The sequence below is a fragment of the Scylla paramamosain genome, chromosome 6, assembly GCF_035594125.1.
Source record: "Scylla paramamosain isolate STU-SP2022 chromosome 6, ASM3559412v1, whole genome shotgun sequence".
NCBI lineage: Eukaryota > Metazoa > Arthropoda > Malacostraca > Decapoda > Portunidae > Scylla > Scylla paramamosain.
In genome coordinates, this window is record NC_087156.1 from 32,239,497 (window position 1) to 32,265,564 (window position 26,068).

The window sequence follows — 26,068 nt, forward strand, 5'->3', positions numbered from 1 at the left end:
TGTGTGTGTGTGTGTGTGTGTGTGTGAGTGAGTGAGTGTGCCCCGCGCCTCCCCTGTCGTGCCGCAGCCCGTCCCCTCACCGAGGAAGGTTCGGAAACTCTAGGGTGACTAATGAATTGTTTTTAGATTGTGTTATTCAGTCATACGATAATGTTAGTATTTATTGTATAATATTATAGTTTATAGAAATTATGGTATTCAATTTTCGAATACATATTTTTCATGACTAGCTGCTTAGGTAAGAACCATGGACTTTTTTCACTAGTATGAAAATAATAATTAAATAATAATAATAATAATAATAATAATAATAATAATAATAAATAATAAATATTATTATTATTATTATTGTTGTTGTTGTTGTTGTTGTTGTTGTTGTTGTTGTTGTTGTTGTTGTTGTTGTTGTTGTTATTATTATTGTTATTATTATTATTATTATTATTATTATTATTATTATTATTATTATTATTATTATTATTATTATTATTATTATTATTATTCTATAGTGTTATTATTGTTATTGTTGTCATGGCTTTATTATTGTTATTGTTATCGGCATTAATATCATTGTCAGCGTCCTTGTATAGGTGTTATTATAGGTATATATACTCGTATATATATATATATATATATATATATATATATATATATATATATATATATATATATATATATATATATATATATATATATATATATATATATATATATAATATATATATATATATAATAGATAGATAGATAGATAGATAGATAGATAGATAGATAGATAGATAGATAGATAGATAGATAGTGATGCGGTGGCCTCCATCTCGCTGTCATAGCGCATCTCTAAATCACTTTAAGCACAAAGTTCATATAAGAGCTTCGGCTCATTGGACCTGTTTTTTTTTTTTCTTTTCTTTTCTTTTCTTTTCTTTTCTTTTCTTTACTTGGACTGTTTGAAAGGCCAATACATATAATCAATCACTCAGTTTTTCTGACTAACTTTAGTCTGCTCAATGGAAGATTTCGAGTGAATGGTTGCCCTGTCGCTACAAAGGAGCCAGATCACCGCGGAATACTAAGGTGGTGGTGAGGGAAAGCGCCTGGCCAGTCACAGGAGTCAGATCACCGCGGAACACTAAGGTGGTGGTGAGGGAAAGCGCCTGGCCAGTCACAGGAGTCAGATCACCGCGGAACACTAAGGTGGTGGTGAGGGAAAGCGCCTGGCCAGTCACCAGGAGTCGGGTATTGGCAGAGGTTGCGGCGGCAGGCTTGACGATTATATTGTGACTGAGGTGTTTCTAAGGAAGTTCGGGATCAGCAATGGAGGATATTATTTCTATTGAAGCAGTACGAAGAATTTATGCTGCAATTCCACTTAATTTGGGAACAGCGTGTTTTTCAGGACTGAGAAACAAATAAAACACTTGCTGCATATAAGTATCCTTCGTTCTTCCATTCTTCGTGTTTTTACAGTTCTGACTTAAGAACTTCTCCCCAGTCTCAGATACAGACCCGTTGACTCTGCTACCCTCCTTTCAGCGGACGTCATCATGGCATATATGTATAGCTTTCCTCCTCTCCTTTTCCGTCCCGCGTGGCCTCTATCCGTTCTACATAATCATGTGACGAAAGGAGGCTGAGTAAGGAGAGTATCGTGTGTTAACTGCCTGGTAAGAATGATACATACTTCTGTTGTTTACTTATGAACGATATCAATGAGCACAAATAAAAGTAGAGTCACTTGATTATTTTGACTACATCATCTCCCTTAGCTGTCAATGGCATCTTACTCCGCATTTTTATTAATCCGTAAGAGACACTTACGAGTATAGTAGTCACGAATGTAATCGATTACTTCAGAACAGGACTGCTCGTGTGTTTAGAGGAAAATTTATATTGTGTCTGAAATTAGGGGCTCAGGAGGCAGTAGGACTTGTGGAGGCAGGAGGGTGTGGAGTGTTGTTGCTGAAGGGAAGGGAGAGCAAGCCGCCAGTTGTACGATACAGTATCGAGGTCAGGATAAGGCATGCTGGACTCTACACTACGTACTAGTTCAGTAGAATAAATAGGTGCATGTGAATATAATGGTGATAAATTGTTAATCAGTATTTTTGATAGTATCCTTGTCAGGGCACCATAATTTATGCGGGATAACAATGAAATTTGACACATCTTTGCTTCATTCTTTTGGTCCGCATTTTCAGACGCTTGTGGATCTTATCAAACTTGTTTTTTAATCACAAAGATGATAATCTAAGTTCTGCAGAATTCTCTCTCTCTCTCTCTCTCTCTCTCTCTCTCTCTCTCTCTCTCTCTCTCTCTCTCTCTCTCTCTCTCTCTCTCTCTCTCTCTCTCTCTCTCTCTCTCTCTCTCTCTCTCTCTCTCTCTCTCACCGATAATGTAGAATCCTTATTAAACTATTAACGTTCATGAAAGCACCTTTGAAAGTTGTATAATTTCCACAAGAGGCTGCCTAAAACAACCGAGAAAAGGGAATGCGGCCTTTTGTCCCCCCTCTCTGTAAATTGAATAAATAAACAAATGCTCCCATCTCGCGCCTGCTGTACACCACTTTGAATTCCCAGTACTGCAAGCAAAGAAGAAAACACTGTATCTCGCCATTATAATATTAGTTTAACATTACATACGTGTACCACATGTAAATGAGACAATCTAATTTGAATAAAGGAAAAAAATGTTACCCATCAAAAGTTTTCTTTAACATGCGTTTGAAAATATATTTCATTATTATTTGTTATGTGTTTCGGATTGTGCAGATAATCGGACTTTATTTCTTTTTTACCAATAAGAAAATCGATTAATGGAAGGAGGAAATCGTTTTTATTGTTTTAAGTACAGGCTGAGGTGCAGAAGTAAGGCAGTGCTGCATACGTTTTGGAATCAGACACGCATTGTTGAAATGACTGCAAATCCAATAACTAAGGTAAAACGCTGGTATAAATGGAGGAAAAAGGAGAGTACAAACAACATGGATGAAGAGTAGATGACGAAAAGAGAAGTGCCGTTGAAAAGACAGCACTTCTTGACAGTTTGATGACGTCACTGGTCTGTATCAACAACACGTGACGTCATCAACAACGGGGACGGGGACTGCTTCGCCCTCGGTAAGCTAATTTGCTTTCTTATTCCTTTATTATGTAGAACTTATGTGAATCACTCAACGAGAATGTACATGAATGTCATATGTACCTGAGCGGTGTACTTATTATGGCTGAGAACTGGCCCTGGAAGCAGCAGATATTTAAAAGTATGTGTGGGTAAGAGCTCTTGGTTTGTCAGTGTCTATATCCTGCCAGTGCTTATCTCTGCAGCACTGCCACACCCGCAAGACAGTGCCTCACGTAACTGCGTCTCGGATTGGCGTTGTTGGCCCAGTAGTCAGTGGTAATTCTCGGAGTATAAACGTGTTGACTTCCTCTCGCTCACTATTTGTACCACGGCAGCTGAATGCCGTGGTAAATTTCCTGCGCTGCAGATTGAAGGGTATGCTTATATCTAGGACAGGCCTCGATAATGGAGATATGTTGGAGACCATGCAAGACGTTGGGTATTTCCAGTGTTCTGAATACTACGTCTTGGGTGGCCTGGGATCTGTGCAAACTACAAATTCGAGGGTTACATATAGCTTTAAGTTTGATTTTAAAGGGTCCTCGACTGCTTAGTGTCACGAAATACTTACATGGCTTGTAAGAGAATGCAGGTATTAGTTAGGATAGTGTAAGTGGGTTGTTAAATGGAGGTTCTTCCCATCCTTTAGGATGAGAAACAAAGATTTGCTATGGATCAGCTATCATATTAATACAGAACACATATAAGTCTATCAAAGGAAAGTTTTAGTCTTCAGATTAGCTGGATGCTCTTTACCAAACATATTCTGTGTGTAAGCTGCCCAGTTTCTATCTCCAAGACAACCTCAATAACAATGATAGTTTAACTGTCATTTTCACAAGGCACAGCAGTAGTCCTGAAGGTGATGTTCATGAAGAGATGCATCACAAAAAAAATAAGGGATATTGTTATTTCATCATGCATTTAAATATTCATCTGATGAGGAACTAAGTCTTTGGATGGAACTGGATAAAAATATGTGATATGGGCAAGATATATTGTGCGCAAAATAGATAATACAAGTACAGCTAGAACAGCAGAGTGACATGCTAGGGAAGGCACAGGAAGGCAGGATGGACAGAACATGAAGGAAAATGTTTGTTGGGATGGCCTGGAATAGGTCGACAGCCAGTGGAGATGAGAGAAGAATAAGATTCCATGTCCTGCAGTGGACTCAAAGAAACTGACAATTTGATGATGATGAAGAATACTTTTGCACTTTTTAAAGCACTGACTTGGTTGAACAAGGCAAATTAGTCTAAGGGTCACCTGAGGTAACCCAATGTCAGAAAAAATTATTGATGCATGGGTTTTATTTACTTATTACTTTTCTTTATAACTGTTATTCTTTCGGATTAATTTTCTGGGAAAACCAAAGAACAGAAATACCAGGTAGGATAATCCTTATAAGCTAACACTCATTTAATCCAAGCCTGCTAGAATTTTTTTCCTTTCTCAGAGTTCATGCAACAGTGTTTTAAAACAATAAAAAACACAGGTTAATAAGAAATTGGCATCCAAAGCATTTTCTACTTTTTGGTGTATGAATTTATGCTGATGACTTCGGACTTAGAAAAGCAGGTTCTTTTAAGTTTCATATTTCATTATGACTTATTGATGATTTGATGTCAGAAGGCATTAGTTACATCCATAAATTCAACATTATTGCTTTGAAAATGGAAGACAAATAGGTAGATGACAGACGAAGCACTTGTAGTAACATAGATCACCTGAGAGCTGGTTGCTTTCTCCCTCCATAATTTCATGTTCTCTTGTAACTTTTCTTTTGAGCCATATGTCAGAGTGTAATATTTAATGAATGCAAACAACTGGGGCAGAGCTCATCTTAAAAAGTAATGTTGGAAAAGTACATAATACTAGTAATTATCACCCAAGACAGGATGAATGTGAGCTGTGAGAAACAGTTTTAAACTGCATGATATGCTTGATTACTGTATTATAAGATCATGTAGAAGTTACTGCTTCTTTTCCCTATATTTATGAGCTCAGAATATAATATCTCGTGATAAGAGAAGGGGGGGCTTAACTGATAAGTTAATAAACAAAGGAGTGCAATGTGTAGGTGACTTATCCTAAGTCTGTGGATCAAAGCTTCTTCATTTTTCATAACTTAAATAGCCATTGCAGTGGTGCATTTTAACTACACACCAATGCCATTATATATATATATATATATATATATATATATATATATATATATATATATATATATATATATATATATATATATATATATATATATATATATATATATATATATATATATATATATATATAGTTTATTGAATGAATTGTAATGAACCATTCAGGAAGCTACTGTTAAGTGAATAATGTTGATACTGATTGTGATGGTGATTTGATAATGGAATATATTTGAGTAAAAGGACAACAATGTGAAAGCATGTATATAATACATTTACATATATCTGCCATGATTACACCACTGTGGAAGGTTGCTGTGGATCAGTTTAAAAGCTTTGTGATACTTAGATTGATAAATACAGTAGGATCCCCAATATCACATCATCAAATACTGTGAGCTGCAAATATCATTATTCATATATCATTTAACCAGAAACAGTCTTAAGAACATAAGAAAATAGGGGAAGCTGCAAGAAGCCATCAACCCTACACATGGCAGTCCTTGTATAAGTAGATCCCATATACTGTACAATTTTTTACAATCTAGACAAGATGGTGAAGATTTTATTAATTTTAAGATATTAATCATTGTCATTGAGTCATAAATGTACTGGGCAGCAGGAACCATCACCCAGAAGGCTTGGTATACCCATCATTTGTTTGTGAATTCCTTCAAAAGCAATGACTACTAACCATAAAATGTGCTTTCACTATTCAAAAGTTAATAATCTGCACTGTTTTACTGAAAACTCCCTTGACAAATTTACGTTTGTCCTCCAAGATGAAAATAAAATTATCTTCAAAGAGTGAGGTGCTACTTTTGCTTTGTTACTGCATTCTGAGTGTGGCTTTACTGGCTGGTAGAGGTGGAGGCACATTGCTCATTCTTTGCCGACCTTCAACTGTGCCACTGTAGTTTTCTCTCATGAGCAGTCACATACAGTATTATGTTGTGGTAGGAATTAGTATGCCTAAATATTATTTGAGTTATGTGTTATCTTTAAAGGATCTGGTCTCCAAACTCAATCAGTTATATGCCAAATTAGTTTCTCTCTCTCTCTCTCTCTCTCTCTCTCTCTCTCTCTCTCTCTCTCTCTCTCTCTCTCTCTCTCTCTCTCTCTCTCTCTCTCTCTCTCTCTCTCTCTCTCTCTCTCTCTCTCTCTCTCTCTCTCTCTCTCTCTCTCTCTCTCTCTCTCTCTCTCTCCTCCATGCTCATTGGTTGATTTGAATCTTCTTAATTAAGAGGAGCCTTGGGAAAGAAATTGCTGGAGACCCTGAAGATTTACTGTGGAGTCAATATAAGAGCCTGTATTCTGAAATACTTTGGGCTCACTATTCCTATGACTTGAACTCCTTCAAGAGGGAGGTTTCAAGATGCTTATCCTTCAGTTTTTTACTACTGCTTCTGACCCTATCAGGAACCGGCATCTCAGTGAGCTTTTTTTTTTTTTTTTTTTTTTTTTTTTTTTTTTTTTTTTCAGTATTCCTCCTATATATATATATATGTATATATATATATATATATATATATATATATATATATATATATATATATATATATATATATATATATATATATATATATATATATATATATATATATATATAAACATAAGGACTGTTTTCAAAGGTCACAGATGACTATGTGGGTGATGAAAGTTTTTTTTATTATTAATGGTACAGAATCCTTGTTCTACTATCACAAGAACAAAACAGATGTTTCTGAAAATATACTTCAAATCCATTAGTTTGTTAAAAATAGTGTAGACAAAGCACTGAAATGTTTAGAAGTCCAGGTCAAGGATCCTTGCTTTAGACAACTGATTATCATCCAGCTAAGTGAGTGAAGCAAAGCTCAGTCTCTATATTTTTTTATCCTCAACAACCAGCTTTTCCCAGTACATTCTGGCTAGTAACTATGCCATCAGCACCATTTGAACCCTGAAAAACTTGTTTGAATGAAGCATCATAAATTTCTAGCTGGGGGGATGCACACATCATTTAAAGGACTACGCTTGAATGATTGAACAATGATAACACTGATATCATAAATATGGTATGCTTGACCACAAAATAATGTGGCTAGCTATAAACTTGTACTGCAGCACCAAGAAAAAATTTTGGTCATTTATGGGTGTGTTCGTAATATCACACGTGACCTGTGTGTGTCTGTATCCATCTTATGCTCCTAAGAATTCCCATAATGAAAATGGCTGCTACAGATATTTTAGATTTATTCCTGTCTTTGCATTTCTTCATCACATGCTCTTATCTTCTCTTTCTTCACTCAACCCTTTTTGTTACATACTCCAGTAATTTGTCCTCCCATTTTACTGGAAATTGTCCACTTGCACCCACTGGATCTGCTATACTCATGTGCTTTCTCTTCATCATCTGTCATTCTCTCTGTCTGGTCAGGTCTCCTTGGGATGCTGCACTTGTTTTTTTTTAACTACACATCTTTCCTTCACATTTAACATAACCAGTTCTGCATTACACTCTTTCACTTCTTTCACTGTTCATTATTCACACACCACATGCATTTCTCATATTATTAATTTCAACTGCTTGGATTCTTGACCTTTTGTGTTTCATCTAGAACAAAATTTTACTTGTATGTGTGCATTCTGGTACGATTGTTTCATCATGTAGGCCTCCTTTTTATCTTTTATTCCACTGACAAAAGGCCATAAGTGCACTTCTGGTCAAATAGGATTTATATAATTCTTACTATTAATACTTTTTTTTATTATTTTAACATTTCTCTTAGTTTCCAAAGAAGATAACGCTCAACAGAATAATGTTTGACATAAGTTTATTAACTATGATATATAAAGAAATAAAGGACAGAGTAAGCAAGTAACTTACAGTAAGCCTTTAATTTAAGCAAATTTACAGTTTCAAAATTAAAATTTTGCATCTACCTCAAATATTCCAGATCTGGATTTCACTTTTATAATTTTTATTTTCTTGGTCAAGTTACCTGTTACTTGGTACTTTCATATAAAGAAAACAGAAGATATATATTATTTGCATTACAGTCTTGCATCTTGCATGTTATTTATTTACCAAAGAACTGCTATAAGATGAACAACGCTGCAGTACATCATACAACAAGCATAACTGGTACTGCTGATAGTCACCATAGCTTTCCAGTACCATCCAGTAACCCTTTCATTCTGAAAAGCATGAATTGTTGCAGGTGTATATGTATAAGTGTGACAGTTCACTGCCCTTGGCTAATATTAGTACTCCTTCTGCCTTCACTGTCTTTCATCCACGGGAGACACCATGTAAGTTGAATGATGTTTTCATGGCCCAAACTCCTACAGTGTCCCTCCTACATTAAAAAAAAAAGAAAAAAGTCACTGCTAAGCATATCCAAAACTATATATATATATATATATATATATATATATATATATATATATATATATATATATATATATATAATGTTTTTTTATTTTTTTTTAACAGTTGAATTTTTCACAAAACATATGAACATTTCTTTAACATGAAGCTGTGATAGCTTTGTCAAGACTTTTGCCAGCGCATATAAGGACAAGTGCGTAGGCACCAAGAAGCAAACTTTGCTTGGGAACACACCCCCACTTTAGTGGATGTATAACATGTTAGCAAAAACAAATTTGATTGAAAATTCTTACAATTCAATGTTTCCTATTTTTAATATCTTTGTATTATTTTATATTATTTAGGCATTATATTTTATTATAATTACTGTCATCTTTTGCAAAATGAGTTCATGCATGATATGAAACTATTATTATCATCACTCTGTGGTGTGACAGTCATCATTACCATCAGCCTCTGTGGTTCCACTGCAGGACAAAGACCTCAATCAGCTTTTTTCTCTCATTTCTGTCAACTCCCATCCACTCCAGGCCACCCACCGAATTTCATCTCTCTATCTACTTCTCTGTCTACTCTGTCTTTTATTACTTTTCACAAGTTTCAACATTATTACTCTGAATAGGTATCTGTCTACTACTATTTCAAAGCATGGTGTGGCATAACTCTTTCCTGTCCGTGCCCACTTTTTTTTTTTTCTCTCTCTCTCTCTCTCTCTCTCTCTCTCTCTCTCTCTCTCTCTCTCTCTCTCTCTCTCTCTCTCTCTCTCTCTCTCTCTCTCTCTCTCTCTCTCTCTCTCTCTCTCTCTCTCTCTCTCTCTCTCTCTCTCTCTCTCTCTCTCTCTCTCTCTCTCTCTCCAGTATTGTGGTCAAGATATCATCAATATTTGTTCTGCTCCATACTCCATGATGTTCTGATATGATTTCTTGTTATAATTTCATAAAAATATTTTCACACTGCATAGAAAAGAATGGAGTTGAGTAATACCTGCAGGCTCAACCTTTCCATGAAGCATTAGTGTATTTTTTGTGTGAAGAGCAAGTAGTTAACCATACATGCAGCATTACTTGTTATCTCACACTGTTATTTCACATCGCAGGGAAAAGTGTGCTTGAAAATCCAGTCTTACCTCACAGGACCTATGTATGCTGAAAATTTAATTACCAAAAACCCTCAGACCTATTACAATTGGTTCTGGCAAGGACAGGAAAAAATATAGAGGCATGAAAAATCTCTGACATCAAACTGGCTCTAAGGAAAATGGCCAAAGGCTTACTGATGAAATAAAAGAGTATGCCCATGGAGAAAAACCCTCCGACATCAGAGAAAGAGAGAGAGAGAGAGAGAGAGAGAGAGAGAGAGAGAGAGAGAGAGAGTTGCTAAGTATTGTACATATTTCCACCAGTTTTTTTATGTAGACTTATGAGACCTCCATTTTGTTTATCAACTATGTAACACTTGCCTCTTACCTCACATGTTGATGTTGCAATATTGCTGACTATTGTTGTCAATAGCAAAAAAAAGGAGTATAGATAGATTTATCATTAGGAATTTTATAGGTTGAAAAAGTCATTCATATTTAAGCTTAAAAGCTTGCAACCAGATATTTTTAAAATGTTATATAGTATTATTTATCACTACCACCACCACCACCACCACCACTGTGCTATTTATAGTGCTAATACCACCACTACCATCTCCACCACCACTATTATTTCTTCTTCTCATATTACATCATCTTCTTTTACCACCGACACCACTACTGCAACTGCTCTCACTCCTATGACTACAACTATTATTGCTGCTGCTGCTCCTGCTGCTACTGTTACTGTTACTGCTACAGCTACTATTACTGCTGCAACTGCTACTGCTTCTACTGGTACTTCTACTACTACTATTAATACCATAATTATAATAAAAGTAATAATAATAATAATAATAATAATAATAATGATAATTTATGAATAAAAGCATCAGATGGACGGCTCATGACATTAAGCACACATTTGAATAATATACTCTTGGGCTGCCATTCACCATAAATGCCACTTAGATCTGATTTCCTTTAGTAATGTAGTTTATGATAGTAAATACAGATATCTCTCTATAAAGACCCTTATTTTTTGTCTTGTTTCTCTTCCCACATAAGGTGGAGAATATAGCAAGTCTGCATGTAATCCATGCAGGACTTTTAAAATGATTTGATAAGAATGAGGACTAGAATATGTGTACATCAGTGATCAGGTTTTTTTTTGTTGTGGTATTAGTAACATAGACTGTTATAGCATTTTGTGGCTGCAGACAAGGTTTGCTTTGATGGTTTGGTCATGCTTAGTGTTAAGTAATGAAGGAGGAGGAGTGTGCGTGTGTGTGTGTGTTTGTGTGTGTGTGTGTGTGTCCAGTGTGAGTTAGAAAGCTGAGAATGTTGTATGAGATGGTGTGTGAATGTTTTGAGGCAATATTTGTTGTGGAAGGGATACTGCCTACTTAGTATTGAGAAATGTTTAGATTTGAATAGTGTGCATGTTTGTTTGTTTCTTTCTTTCTTTGTTTGTGTACATGTTTGCTTGTTTGTTTGTGTGCATGTTTGCTTGTGTGTGTGTGTGTGTGTGTGTGTGTGTGTGTGTGTGTGTGTGTGTGTGTGTGTGTGCAAGCACACACACACACACACACACACACACACACACACACACACACACACACACACACACACACACACACACATGATAAATATGGATATGGACAAAGGACAAAATGAGGTTTGGCTTGTGCCCTGTGCAGCACAGCTTGGTAAATGCACACCACTGGATAAATCCACTATGAATGCAAAGATTTTGCAGTTTGCTATTGAAATAGAAAGAGTATCAGCAGCAGCTTAACTGTAAATTTCATGGTTGTGATTTTTATCTCATGTGTTGAATTATGGACTAGAGGTCCAAAGAGGCACCCCATTGTATGATTCATACAACAGTTATGTACAGTGAAACCCTTGACTCCCAACTCCATAGCATGTGCATAGATCATCACCTCCAGTGTTGCCATGTGAAGTTCTCTTTCTGGGTCATCACCATTATGTGCTTTAGTTCCCTCCTGCTTCCTTCAGCATAAGTTTGCCTTCCACTTTGTTCAGAAGTTGCTTAAATTATGATGTTCTGTGTTTGTTTAAGGATAAAGTGTGTTAAGCACATGAGAGCTAACCAGAGCAGCTACATGTGGAGCATAATTTATAGTTTGTGTGGGTCCCCATCTTGATCTACAAGCCTGGTATGCAGATGATGGGGAGCACGGAAACTAATGGAATTGATGCCAATAATCGATGGTAATAGGATTTAGGTAATTAAAGAGGAACTTTTTAGATACTACCAAATTTGCTACCATGACAGTAATGTCGTCAGAGTCTTCACCTGTTTAGAAGCATTTCACTTGATATACAATAATTGTTTTGTCCCCTCAGGAACTTATTTGAGTGCCCTCATTCCACACTGTAAATTTTGTATCTTGTTGGACTATCAGAGTTTACAAAAGATCAGAACTATAAAATCAAAGTAAATGATGAAATCTAGTCTTAGACCTTTCCATGTTATTGTTTATTTAATTTTATTTATTTTTTTTTATTTATCTTTATTTTTATTTTATCTATTTATTCATTTATTTATTTATTTATTATTTTGCTAAGTTGTTTAGGTGTAACAAAACAGTACTCTCCTTGACATCTTACATCACTACAAGTGTCATGATTCTCTGCATAAGACACAGAAGCAGTTACTAGTGAGATAGGCAGCTTTATATATATATATATATATATATATATATATATATATATATATATATATATATATATATATATATATATATATATATATATATATATATATATATATATATATATATATCGAACAATATTTGTATCTGAAACTATGTAGTACATAGTATTGAGAGAGAGAGGGGGGCGGGGGTGAGATACCTTAAGGCAAGAAAATAGTTAAATAAAATGGGCCTTCTTTGCACATCAAACAGACTCATTCTGTTTCATCATATACATACAATTCTGCTGGTGACATGTGAGCACAGTGTTAAGTTTCCAGGCCCAGCACCCTTGCCTATCTTTTTATAACAGCACGTGAAGTTGCTGGCACCACTTGAGAGAAGCAACAGATTGCTAAATCCTTTGTATTATGATAAAATTTATCACTTGTCTTCTTTATATCTTAAAAAATGAAACTGTGGCTTTAATTTTTTTCAAGTGTTTATTTGTGTTTATTATTTATTTATTTATTTATTTATTTATTTATTTATTTATTTATTTATTCATCTGTGTGTGTGTGTGTGTGTGTGTGTGTGTGTGTGTGTGTGTGTGTGTAATTGGAAAATTATTCAAGAATCATTGCAGTAAAGTTGTGAAGTTATGGCATACACTTAGCTTTAATATTATTGGAATATAGAAAGAATGTCCCATACATGTTGGAGCTTCAGACTAATGAATTTTGTCCTATAGTTTACGCCTAATACTGGTAATTCTAAGGATGTGAAGGTGAGACAGGGTGTGGGGGCTTAAGGTGACAGGTTATAATCCCCTCACAGTCTCAGGCTTAGGGGTGACTGAATGGTTGGGGATCTGGTTTGACAATCACCTGGGAGGCAGATAGACTTGTTTTACTTCTTTATTGTTATTACTATTATTATTATTATTATTATTATTATTATTATTATTATTATTATTATTATTATTATTATTATTATTTTTATTTTTATTATTACTGTTGTTGTTGTTATTGTTGTTGTTATTATTATTATTATTATTATTATTATTATTATTATTATTATTATTGTTGTTGTTGTTGTTGTTGTTGTTGTTGTTGTTCATCTTCACCATCATGCCATCACCACCACCACCACCACCATTACTGCATAAAACAAAGAGATAAATCCCGAGGAGAATATCAGAGACAGTTGATACACGCGTTCTGAGCTCATGGTGGTCTCAAGGGAGCCTGAGAAGAAAGGGTGAACATGAACGTAAGGAGGGAGATGATGTGTATGCAAGGCCTGTTTGGAAAGTAAGAAGCGTAGAAGTATGATGGAAACAAAGAATTATTTGCATGGTGGGGATGTTTAAGAATTATCTACGCCTTGGGGACATTTGAGAATTATCTGTTCATGATGCCATTAGTGAGTGTACAATAGTCATCGGTGGAACTGACGTCTTGATATGTGAGACGTATTGTAGTGCAGGTTAAGAATGCAAGTTGTGTCAGTGTTGAAGATTCACAAAGTAAGAGCTGCTCAGCATTGACAAACGTGCATAAGAAGGACACTGACTCAGGAAGCTAGTGTTGTTTTGTATTCAGACTGAAGTTAAGACATCAATACCTTGTCGAAATTCGGTCATGAACCTATGATTTTCTGCTCCCACAGGATATTGCGCAGTAAAATAAAGCATTAAGAAATTATAGTCCAACCTGTGTTATCATTGGCATGTGTCAGCTGTCTCGAAATACAAGCCAACAAGCATTTGGCGAGCTGTGAAGCATGACGGGAATTAATACCAAGGCCGAGACTAAATTAGTTGACTCTTTCGGTTCTCCTCCGGTTTCGTTTTTTTTTGGGAGGCGGAGCGGCATCATAAGTTTACTTTATAATATATATATATATATATATATATATATATATATATATATATATATATATATATATATATATATATATATATATATATATATATATATATATATATATATATATATATATATATATACACTTTTGTGCCCTTGACCTTTCCCTCTGACGTGTAAGAATAATTAAATAGATAAATAAGATTCTAGCTCATCATGTATTATATCTTGAGGGGTGTCAGTAAATGCACAGTATCCTGCCTTTACCCATTACATCGCCTTGCGTCAGGGTAAAAGTGTGTTGACATTGCAGTGCCATAAATAACAGGGAGGGGGTATGTCGGCCACTTGTGTCAAGGTGTGTCCTGGCCAGTGACAGACTCCGTTGGCTCGTGGTACAGGCAGGTGCGACAGGCGGGGCGAGACTGGCTATCACTCATGACTTGACACTTCGCATACGTGTAGGATATATACTCAAGAATTTCCAGATGTATAAATATATAACACACACACACACACACACACACACACACACACACACACTAATGATCAATGGTGAACAGGTTCATAGAATGTGAATCACCTTATCGCTAAGTACTCACAGAACATGCACTTATTAGAATCTCTTGTCTTTCAGGAGGATGCGGAGCGTCGCCTGAGCGATAAGGTAAGCATCGCAACTGCTGCACCACCCACTTGTATCTAGCACGTAGTTAGCATTATAAGTGTTTTGGTGTGTTGAATGCGTTAGTTAACTGCGTATCATCAGCCTCAGTATTATTATCGCGGGTGAGGTGGAATCTTGCTCTGAGGTATGCGCCGCGCCCTTACCTCCTCATCCTGCGTCTGTACTCGTATGTTTATGGCTTGTTACCTCGTTACAAGCCCCCACATTCTTCCCGGGTGCCTAACTCTGGTCTAGACTTACATGGTGTTTGTGTATATCGCCTCGTGTATGAAGTGGTGCCATGCGCTCATTCCCTCCCCGCCCATTCATCCCGCACATCTCCCAGCTTCATCCCACAACACACTATATTCACCCTTCACCGAGTACTTCACGCCGCGCTCCTCCGACAGCATCAAGACAGGACGGGACGCTCAGCACAATTAGTCCTTTGTTAGCTGTAAGTCCGCGTCGCTGGGGAGCCGAGCTGACGACGGGCAATCAATCAAAGAAAGCCAACAGGCCTAAGAAACGACCCTTAATTACTCCTCAGACAAGGGGAGACGTGCGAGGGATTTTGGGGGACATCTCGCCGGGACGGGTGAAGGCAAGGGTGTGTTGCTCAGGGAGCGGTCACCAAGAGTAGGACGGGTGACAGAGACTCCCTGGGTGATCGGGGGAGGATTGCAAGGGTGTGGCGAGGCTGGCTGAGTCACGGTGCGCTAGAGGCAGAAGAAGAGTGGTGGATTGAGTCACAGCATCACACACACACACACACACACACACACACACACACACACACAGGCCATTGAACGACAGGCTTCCCCTCAGCTCCATTACTCCAACACGCCTTCGCAGGTTAGCCGTCATTGTTGTGGGTGAGAGTCCCTGCGAGGATGTCAGGCCGCCCTTTTGTGCACCCTGCCGCCCACTGTTTCCTCAAGCAACACCGTTTTACCGTCCTGTCCCTTCAGCCCCCTTTTGTCGTCTTTTCCCATCCCTCCCTTCATGCTTCAATTATTTGTGCAGCATCCATGTAGTGTGTGTGTGTGTGTGTGTGTGTGTGTGTGTGTGTGTGTGTGTGTGTGTGTGTGTGTGTGTGTGTGTGTGTGGTTGCAGTGACAGGTGTTTTTGAAAAAATTAAATTAATAATTCGTTATATTTGTTTCGATGTAATGTCACAACATATGATTACAAGAACGCAACCTATGATTACAAGGAACACGAGGTGCCATGAAGGTTTGTCGTGTCACAGGTGGAGGGAGCTTAAGCATCCGTATATACACGATATACACGCAGGTGCCGGCATGATGTATGGCTGTGTTGGCAGCAGTGTGGGCCACTGGAGAAACGTTTGTCTAGCGTGTGATCACTTGCCAGTGATAGTTAAATGTTTTACTTAGTTTTTCACAAAATTGGAAAAAAAAAAAAAAAAAACAGTACTTTCGAGAGTTTGACTTTCAGGTTGGTAACACTACTCGTATGTTTCGCGGGTTCCCTCCAGGCTGGGCGGTACCCGTGCATAGCACTGTTTTGATGCTGCTGTTGTTTTAGATCTAAGTAGATAATTACACGGCTGTGCCAGTGAGTTCTCGTCACAAGTGGGAGGGGCCGCAATCCTGCACAGCCTGCCGCCAAGTCCTACCAGTGGCCACAGACGTGGAGGTTATGCTCGGTAGACCGCATGGTATCGACCAGTCTGAGCAATATTTCTTACAGACTGCTGTGTGTTGGTGGCGGGTCTTCTGCCTTGTTAAAGCCATGGCAGAGGAAAGAGGCGAACACTTAAAGTGGAGTGCAGTGAATGCAGGAAACATCAGCATTAATATAAAATTTGTAGAGGCATTAAGGTGGTGCCAGAATATTGTTAGGACGCGTGAACACGTTCACTGAGTAATCAGGAAACTACGTTAAATGTCAACAATAGAGGCAGAAATAAGAGTTTTGGGAGACGACAGACAAGAGGAAAGGATGGGAGGAGGGGAGGGGAGGGGGCGGGTTGAATGAGACGACGCCCCTGGGAAGCCGTCCACCTGGCGCCTGGATGCTCCCTTGGGGCCGGGAGGACGACAGGACGGCGGCTACGCTCCTACCATCAGGACTTACCAGCCCGCCCTCACAGGGGTAGGACGTGGCTGCTCACGCCGCCTGCTGCCGCTTTTGCTACTAAAGGACTCGCCGCCACCGCCTCAGCCTCGCTCGTGTCTTACTCTAAAGAGTGTTATGACTCCTCGCACACCATTAGTACTGACATTACATACTCAAGAGGAGGAACTTCGGTGTGCCAGTGACGAACGAGGACACTGGACCAGGAGTCGCTTACACTTGTGAAGCTGTGAAGTGTCGGTCAAGAGAGAGAAAAAGGGAGGGAGAGAGAAAGAGAGAGAGAGAGCAGTCACCTCCCTCAGCCAGATGCGGGCCCGGCAGACGTGGGCGAGCAGTGAGTCGAGCACCCTCCTTCTCCTGGACTCCACCTCTTCGCCTCCAGAAGAACGTGGAGAGACGGAAGCTCTGCGGGGACGCCTCACTCTTCGTTGCTTCTACCCAAGACAGAATTGGGACCCAGCAGGGAAGGAGGCGGTGGCGGCGAGGACCTGCCTACGTTTACATGATGTAGGAGGTGAGTTGGTCTTGTAGTACTTCAATCCAGTTGGTTTTGTTGGCACCTCTTCATTGTAACCTTCGGCGCCGAGCGTAGCGAGGCGCAATGGGTTTGTGGTTTTTGATGTTTTTATTACTGCTTCCGGAACTATTACCATTGCTACTACTCGTACTACTAGTACTGTTTCTGCCCGTTACAGAGCTGACAGGATGAGACTTAAGACATCCAGGTGATCTACTACTTGTTAGGTGGCTGGTGATTGGTTGATGATGGTGGTTTCGACTCGGTGACTGACTGATTATGATGGGCTTATCAGTGACTGTTTCTGCTTACTGGAACAACTGACTGAGGACAGCTGCTATACTGACGACTGACTAGTTACAGATGGTCTGCATGGGTCCTCGTGTGAGGCAGTATGTAAAATGGCCTTTAGTACAGCGGTGTCTGGTGCCGTAAGCGAGGACGCTGTTATGATACGGTGAGTTGTACGGTTGATGTATGATTCAAAGACTGGAATGCTTCAAATGTTTGCATCTTATATATATTGTTGTAGTTGGCTAATGACTTTTTTTTTTTTTTTTTTTCTTGCTCTTTTTATGATTAGTTTAAATATGAGAATTATGTTTCTACTGGAGTAGAAGTCTGTCTAGATGTAGTCCCTTTAACTGCTTAACACTCGTACTACATTTACATGATCTTAGACGTGAGTTTACTGAGCGAAAATATCACTAAACCACTACCTTTGTGTTGTCGTTGATGGCGACTAGAAATTATACTTTTAACTTGATGAATTTATTAAGTTTGCGAAGCCTTGGCTGTTAGAGGGTTAGTGGACGGCCGGAGAGAAATCAAAGAGGAGGTTGAGGAGCAGAGACTAGAAGAGGAGAGGGACTGGAGAGACAAACAGTTACATTTTCCTCTCATTTTCTTGTCTGGTTTCTCTTCTCTCTCTCCCCCTCTCCTTCCTTCTCGTTCTGCCTCCCTCCTTCCAACCCTCCTTACCTCCCTCCCCCTTGAAGGAATCCCGTTTCTTCCCGGCGGAGGTCAGGCCGTCGCGTGTTCCTGGTGGTGGCGGGAGATATTCACAGAAGTAGACTAAGAAAAAGGAAGATGATGAAAAAAGAAAAAAGGTGAGGTGGGGGGACACAATAGGCACGTTTCGATACATTGGTCTTATCGCGTGGAGGTGTGTCTTTCCAAGTCTTTACAAGAGGGTGGAAGCCCCTTGCCTTTCTCCTGACCCCTAAGTAGCGAAGCCCACTGACGGGGTATCTCGATGGCGGGGGTGGATGGTGACGGGGCGGATGTGAGAGTAGAGGGAGTGTGTGCGTGAGGGGGAGAGGGTTATATGCAGCAACAGGTGGTGGTGGTGGCGGGGCGGGACTGAAGGGGAAGGGGAAGGGGTGAGGTGATTGTTTCGTGGAAATGAACTTTGAGCGGTGTGGAGGCAGGTGGATATGAGGTGGTGATGGTGGGGGCACGTATGGACGGGAGAGTGACTTCATCGCTTCTCCTGAATGTCTTCCCGGGGGACAGTATGGATAGCACTGTTGTATTTTTCCCCCATTGTGTGCCGTCTCAACTCATGCCTCGTAACAAGGGAGAGAGAAGGTATTAGTGACTCTTAGTTGAAAATTTGAAATGAGCTCAAAGAAATCATGCAAACGAGGCAGGATTCAGTGTTTATTCATTTATTATTATTATTTTTTTTATTTATCCCTTTAACTGTTTTCACTCGCCCTCTCTGCAAGGTGTCTTAGAGCGCCACATCCCCCGCACTGAAGGAATGGATGCTGATGGGTGGGAGGACACGTGCAGGCAGAGCATTGCATTGTTCCCTCACCCCCCCCACACTACGGAGAAAAGGTCACAGTCACGCAAGAATTAAGAAGAAACAGGGAAGATAAGTTATATAGGTCAGCACCCGCAGTTGAACCTTACTCAGTTAAACACCACCAGGGTTTGACACCTTGGCAAAATCCGGGTGTGCACCGCTGATCCCCCGCCACCCAGCGCTGATCCCAAGCCGGCAGACCTCAACCGGTGTTTAAATCAATTACTAGTGGGATCGCATTACACCACACTCCCCTCACCCTCATATTGATTGCGTCACTGCCCATTCCGTATTTCTCGCTGTACCGCCCTCACCATCACCACCGTCACCACCATCGCACCTCCCGCCATGTATATTACACCACGTCGCTGTTCTTTACCCATTCACCATTCCCCGTGCCACCATAACACTGTACGTATCATTACTTTCATTCCCAGGTCCTCATTTCTTTTCCTCATAACCACTTTCAACCACAACAACTTTCGAGCACAAACTGGAATATCAGCTTGACAATGCAATCCTGTGCCCAGTCACTGTACTATACCTGGTTCAGCAAAATTCACGTCTAGTTGTATATTTTTCAGCCTAACCATATATATCCCAACTTAAACCTTACCCTAATCTAACCCAGGCTGAAAGAGAGAGAGAGAGAGAGAGAGAGAGAGAGAGAGAGAGAGAGAGAGAGAGAGAGAGAGAGAGAGAGAGAGATTTGAGCAATGACTCGACAAGCTTCCTCTCCCTGACCTCTACACTTGGCGCTTATTGGCTGAGGGTGGTCATCCTAACCCCAACCGGCGACCTCTGACCCCTGGGTGACGGTGACTGGGCGTTGTGGTGCCTGGTGCTGGTGAGGGAGGGGCTGTAGGAGGTAGTATTGAGGGGCTGAGGAAAGAATCATGAATGTGGTGAGTGAGGAAGAATGTTGAGTGTGATGAGTTTGTGTTTCGGGTGTTTGGCCTGATGAATAAGGTGGTGTGATTGTGATGAGTCGTGATTTTCCTAAGTTGGTGTTGAGGTATTGGGCAGGCACGGGTGGAGGCAGCGTTGGTGGTGTGATGGATGTCGTGTGTGGCTGTCAAAGTGGTGGTAAAAGTGACGTGGTTGCCTGTGAACTGCTTGGATGGTAAGTCTTTGCTGTATTTTTTCTTCTTCTTCTTGAACAGATACAGCAAGGGTGGTGAGTGCAGTGGTAGTGACGGTGGTGGTGTGGATGGGGATGTTAGCGATGGTGTGCACGAGCATGTAGGCAGTAAAAGGCTGGGCTGGTGGTGGTGAAGTGGGTTACTATTGATCGTGTTGGTGACGGGTGGTGGTGATGGTGGCGCCTCGGAAATATAGCCACCTTCCTTTGTGTGTGTTGGTTCGTCTAGAATGCGTGATCACTGTTACCATCACCGTCACCGTTACTACCGCCGCCAGTAGCAGCGTAAGGCTGTGAGGTGAGGGAGGGGGAGGCGCGGCAGACGAGGAGGGGTGCCGGTGCAGACCTCCAGGCGGCTGCTGGGTAATGGGGGGGATAATAGGAGTGAGCATATTGTGACTCAGCCAGGGAAGATGAGTGGGGCACAATACGGCCCGCCCGCTGCACACAAGAGACTCATTAGAGCACCGCGGAGCTTGTGTCCACTCCATCTGCTCTGAAGACTGTGGGGGTGTCAGCGGCCGCCTCCCTGTCTGGGTGTCTGGAACAGTTCCATCCGCTTGGCTAGAATGGGAATCTCCGGGGAATCTTCGGAATGCCCTAAAAGGAATCCCCTCTCGATCCTTCACTATTTCCATATTGTTTCACTTCGTATATTCACGGTGCGTCCTGCCGGCAGCACTCCCGGGCACCTGCAATGCCCTGGGGTGGTCCAGTGGGTGACAGCGTGGGGACGATACGCCACAGGGAGTTTGAGGAGAGTCGGGCGGATGCAACAATCTGTTGAGGAGTAATGAGCCATTATCAGAATTGAATAGTCTGTGGAAGGGAAGGAAAAAAAACGAAATTTGTGTTTTTGTGCAAAGAGGCAGGAAATGAACTCGAGTCAAGAACTCGGGTCTGACCAGAAGAGTCCAGAGAGTACACGACAGAAAGGCGGGGTGCGCGGGGGCGTCCTGGTCCAGCCGTCATTGGTGCTCCAGCGGTGCAGGGTCGCCTGCCGCCAGACACAGCCAGGCGACACTCCGGGTGGTGTGTGAAGGGTGATGAAGGTTAGTACAAAAGGCGTGCGGGAAGCAAGAGTGTAGTGCTCGTGTGGTGCTCAACACTGGTGTTCTGTAAATATGCTGAAGCACCACAGCTTTGCCATAAGAATGAGTCAATCATACTAAGTTTTCTTTCCGTCACAATATGCTTGCATACCCTGAGAGGTCTTCACCACATTGGCTCCGTTCCGCCGCGCCACCCACCTTCTTACTGTGTTTGCCAGACCCGTCGCACGTCTCACCGGTAAATGGATTAGAGGTCCTGCACGTTGAAATGAACTCTCTCTCTCTCTCTCTCTCTCTCTCTCTCTCTCTCTCTCTCTCTCTCTCTCTCTCTCTCTTTATTTAACGTGTGTGTGTGCGTGTAAAAATTCGTGACTTGCCAATAATCGACTTATGACGTTGGCCGCGAGCTTTTGTGTTCCTCGATCTTAATTAGTGTGTGTGTGTGTGTGTGTGTGTGTGTGTGTGTGTGTGTGTGTGTGTGTGATAGTCCAGCAGTGACGGTGTTCATACACCATACACCACCTCCACGTGCCTTCTTTCCCAAACGCCTCCACTGCCGCAGACCACATCACCACGCCTCAGGAAGCACGTACATATACACCACGCCTCGGCATCTCACGTGGACCTTCATACATTCCTTCTTTACACACACACACACACTCGATCGGAATAATGGATAAAAAAAATTCCTCCTGTCTTACCTTGATAAATTTTGCCAGAAACAATCTTGTTCGGTACTACACATGCAAGTTATTAATCTCCTGATCTAGTACCAGTATCTCGGATGTGCTGACTCCACACAGCGTTCGCTATTCATGTGTGCCCAATGAATAAATTACAAGTTAGGAAGATTAGTTTTTTCTCTCTCTTCATATTTTGAGGACACGAAGAGCATACTACTACTACTACTACTACTACTACTATCTGTTTTCTTCGTCTTTTGAGGACACAAGACGCATACTACTACTACTACTACTACTTCTACAAGACAAACGAGTAATCTTCACTGCCTCAACAACCACCACCACCATCGTTGTCCCCTTCCTGCCTCTCCCTCGCGTATAGATCTATCCAGACATTACCAAGAAAAATTGCATTAAGATATAACGTTATCGTCCTTTGTCCGGTGTTTAGGCTCCCTTTTAGCCGACCTCTCCGGGTGGGGGACGAGGGAGGGGGGGTGAGGGAGGTGGCCACGCGAGGCTGCTCCTCCCACCACTTGCTATCGCATTATCTTCCCGCCTAAAACAACCCTCGTTCCCCTGACTTGTCTCTGCCACGAAGCCCTTTGCTGGTGGCCTCACGCTACGCCCCGGCCACACCGCCTTTGGTTTGGTAGTGCAGGAGGTTGTGGCGGTGGCGACGGGGTATGCTAGGACCCGTGGCTAGCTATGGAACGGTATAAAGGATGCAGGATGATGAAAGAAGTGGATGCCGAAGTAATCGCTTGAGGCACAGTTGAGGCGTGGAAGGCATTAAAGAGTGAATGGGTGAAGGTAGGGGAGTGAACACTTAGCAGAAGGACGCTCAGAAAGTTAGACAGTGTGTAGTATTGGTTGTAGAGATAAACTGAATGCAGGAACAAGGAAATGACTCGAGGCGTACACCAAATGCTTTAACTCAAGACTGCTGGGAACGAAAGCGTGAACAGGAAGGAAGTAGTGCAGGCATTGCAGAACACACATAGTAAAGAGGAACGGGAAACGTGGATGCAAGGGGTGTACGGAAAGATGAGTCCGTCAAGAAAGGCGTGGGTGTGGCTTGGAGCGAGTTATCCGTCAGGCGAAGGGATGTGTGCGGCGGATAGCAGAGGGAGCCGAGAGAGAAAGGGGAGGGGGGTAGTGGGTGGGGAGCGTAGGGCAACCCGGACAGGTCACCGCTGGAGCCTGATGGAGTTGGCTCACTATTGACCCTGTTAGGCGGTGAGTGAGGTGGCGTCAGGACCCTCCTCGAGCCCTCCCCTTCCCATCTCGTCGCTGTCTGCCTTCCCGACCCTGCCACGCGCGCCCATGGAGATCTACTTGTGAGTAGTAGCAGCAGTAGTAATAGTAATAGTGTAGTAGTTGTGGTGGTGGTAGTAGTAGTAGTAGTAGTAGTAGTAGTAGTAGTAGTAGTAGTAATATTTATTTTACGTTTGTTGGACAGTTCCATTCGGTGAGCAGGAATGCCGTAATAATATAATTGCCTGGTGCTCCCTTAGTTAATGGCGTGAGGATGTCCGGCGGCTGTTAAAGTGTTCGGGGTGGGGGCGGTACTGCTGGTAATAGCAAGGAAAAATGCTGTGCCGTTGTGTGTTAGGAGGCAGGGTATGCGTGTGTCACAGGAACGCTTGCCAGGCTGTGTAAGTACAAGCCACCAGATACATGGTTCTTGCTGTTGGATGGGTTTATCTTCACATATGTTCTCCTTCAGTTTGTTTAGCTCTCGTATCACAACACATCTGTATCGCAGCTCTCTCCCCCACCCCACATCCCAACCCTCCCACACTCCAGCACTCACGAGACCATGCCTGCACCCACTGTGGTCGTGATGGTCATCCAAAGACTGGCGACATAAGCGCTAATAAAGGTTGTAATGTGAGCCTGCAAGGTGAGGTCAAACAATGGGCCACCTAAACACACGAGGCTCTGTCCCGCCCCACCCCGCCGCAGACGAGGGGGACACGATGGGCAAATATGGAACCTTTTCTCTTCGCGTGTGTGTGTGTGTGTGTGTGTGTGTGTGTGTGTGTGTGTGTGTGTGTGTGTGTGTGTGTGTGTGTGTGACAGCCTGGTGACTGAAGGAGTTTGATGATGGATGCGGTCAGCGCTGAGCCCAGTCTAGCATGTAGGCAACAGTGCTTTGAGCTTCCTTGGTGGAGAGAGAGAGAGAGAGAGAGCAGTGAAGTCAGCCCTCGCCACCCAAGTTCAGGAGCACCAGTCGGGCAACTGGAGTCAATTCAAGGTATATTGGCGCAGCTCAGCGTATCGCGGAGGTGAGGTTGGGGCGGGCTGGGGTGGGACGGATCACCTCGGCCTTATCGCGGTGATATATTGGCCCCGCGACGCTGCTCTCGTGTGGAGGGTGGAAGCAAACACCACTAATAAAGGACACCGCTGCCGGACTGATATTAATTTGTTCTAGATTTTAAAGTATTTAGTTTATTAGCATTCTTACTTCAGGAGCCTTGAAGTGCTTGACGAGGCAGATTTTTTTTTTACTATCTAGTTTTATTGTATGTATATACCTGGACGACTATGACGAACTGTGATGGGCCCCGGAGGAGATGTCTGGCCATTCAGTGTTGCAGTGTATTTGTTTCTGTTGTTAGAGTCTTCGGTCTGGAACTATTGTGGCGTGTATGTGTCTTGTTTATTGTTATAGTTCACTAACTTCTACGGCAGGATCCCTCCGAGTCATCGCTATCCGGTGCTTCCTCTTACCCGCGTTTTTTTTTTTTTTTTTATTATTAAGGATGAGTAATTATAGTTGATCTTTGATGATCAGACATGCGCAGTAATATTACCGTCCTAGCCTCACCATTCAGACCGCGAACCAGAGGTCAATTGTATTGTATGTTTAGTCCTCAGACTAAATGAAGGAGGGAGGGAGGTGCTAATCCTGATAAGTAGGGTGCCCTCGCAAGGCAGGTGTGGGTGTTGGTGGTGGGTCATTGGGGAGACTATGGTCCAAGGCTCCTTGCTCTTATGGCCATCACAACCAGCACGACAGTCACAGGGAGCTGGTAGGAACCCAGTGCGTGAACTCTTCCATGACCCCATCCCGGAAGGGCATTCACTCTGCCCTGCTCCAGATATTATTCAATCAGTTAATCTCGGAAGCAACTGTTGCGTCACGGCGGTGACCCAGAACCCCTGTTGGTCCGTCCACCTGTAGTAAGCGGCCGGGACGTCGCTGTAGCGGGGTCTAGTAGAGTAGTGGAGACCCGCATCGTCCCGTTTTCTATGAGCGTGGTTGCGCTGCAGTGTTACCATCGCCACTCATGTGCGCAGGTGCCAACTAGTAATGTCTAGGGATTACACTAATTTGATGACAGTATTCATGAGCTATTACTCTTTAGATCCACTTATTTCAGTCAAGCTCGGTGACTGAAGGAAAGCGTTTCACCCAGTCGAGTGTAGATGAAACAAATGGTGATAAATTGGTATGTGGTTGCTGTGCTTCAGAGTTGGAGCCGAGCTGCCTAGAGGAGAGCAGTACAGTGGTGGTGCTAGTACGTGGTGGGCATGCGTGCCCTCGTCGAGTGCTAGGATATACACCACAGCCGCCTAGGGGCCTCAGTGGCTGTGAAGGACGAGAGGGATTTATAGCGATCACCCACAACGTGCACGGACCGTGGATACTGCAAGACAACGGAGCGAGGTGTGTATGTGTGGGTGTGAGTGAGGGAGAGAGGAAGGCGGGGTGAACTAGTGCTTCATGTGCGTCATGAGTTGCTGTCTTGCCGTGTTAAGGCACCTCGATGTGCCTGCCCCTCAGATGGTCAGTTGCATCTCTCCCTAGCCAGCCTTAGC

General features: G+C 41.9%; 1 protein-coding gene across 7 annotated transcripts in view; it reads left to right on the forward strand.

The window, feature by feature from the left end:
* Nucleotides 1-26,068, forward strand: part of LOC135101607 (talin-2-like) — a 174,725-nt gene that overhangs the window by 33,245 nt on the left and 115,412 nt on the right. The window contains exons 1-2 of one of the 7 annotated variants that reach the window (XM_064005783.1): nucleotides 3,046-3,113; nucleotides 14,899-14,928. The gene's annotated coding sequence lies outside the window, so the exon portion shown is untranslated. Of the gene's footprint in view, nucleotides 1-3,045; nucleotides 3,114-3,370; nucleotides 3,493-14,898; nucleotides 14,929-25,734; nucleotides 25,917-26,068 lie in introns of those variants that run through there. The other 6 variants (XM_064005784.1, XM_064005787.1, XM_064005785.1 and 3 more) reach the window with 6 other exon arrangements.